The sequence below is a fragment of the Otolemur garnettii genome, unplaced genomic scaffold, assembly GCF_000181295.1.
Source record: "Otolemur garnettii isolate 467f Iridium unplaced genomic scaffold, OtoGar3 scaffold00140, whole genome shotgun sequence".
Classification (NCBI taxonomy): Eukaryota; Metazoa; Chordata; class Mammalia; order Primates; family Galagidae; genus Otolemur; species Otolemur garnettii.
Window position 1 is genome coordinate 3,469,340 of NW_003852535.1, and position 798 is coordinate 3,470,137.

Here is a 798-nt window from a genome sequence, read left to right on the forward strand (position 1 = left end):
GGTCATCTCATAGCTTTAAATACCAGCTGCACACATGACTCCCAGATTCACATCTCCAGCCCAGGTCTCTCCATGAACACCAGAGCAGTACGTTCAACTGACACCTTGACATTTCCACCTGAAAGTCTAAGATCTAAAGGCATATGGCTGAAAATGAGTTTCCTCTTTCCTCTTTTAAACCCACTCCTTCTGCAGTCTTCCCAATCTTATTTTTTTTCCTTTGACAGTTATATGCATTTATTTTATGTTGTATTTATTCCCGTGCCATAAGTTTTTGTTTCTTCAGTTTTTTCTGGTACATCTTTTTCTTCTGTGCTACCTCTTCTGGTTTGGGAACAATCTGTTCCTTTTCAGTAAGGATCATCTCAATGTGGCAGGGGGAGCTCATGTATGGGTTAATGTGATCCTGGGCTCTGTAAGTTCGTCGACGCATCTTGGGTGCTTTGTTCACTTGGATATGCTCAATGACCAGAGAATCTACATCTAAACCCTTAAGTCCGGCATCACTCTCTGCATTTTTAAGCATATGCAGCAAAAAGTCAGCACTCTTTTGGGGCCACTGACCCTGTGTCCAGCCCCACTATTTGGCCTGGGCACACCTACCAACTCCACCATTGTAACGTTGGAATGGTACACATTGTTTCTTTAAGGTGACATCCTTCAGATACTTGGTGGCTTTTCATATATGCATACCCTTGATGGCCTGGCAGTTTCATCTGTGCTCTTAAAGTGAACACGAAGATTTGAGCCTCTTGACTTGCATGACTTTGTGGGGTTTTCTGGGTCAAGTGAATAGCG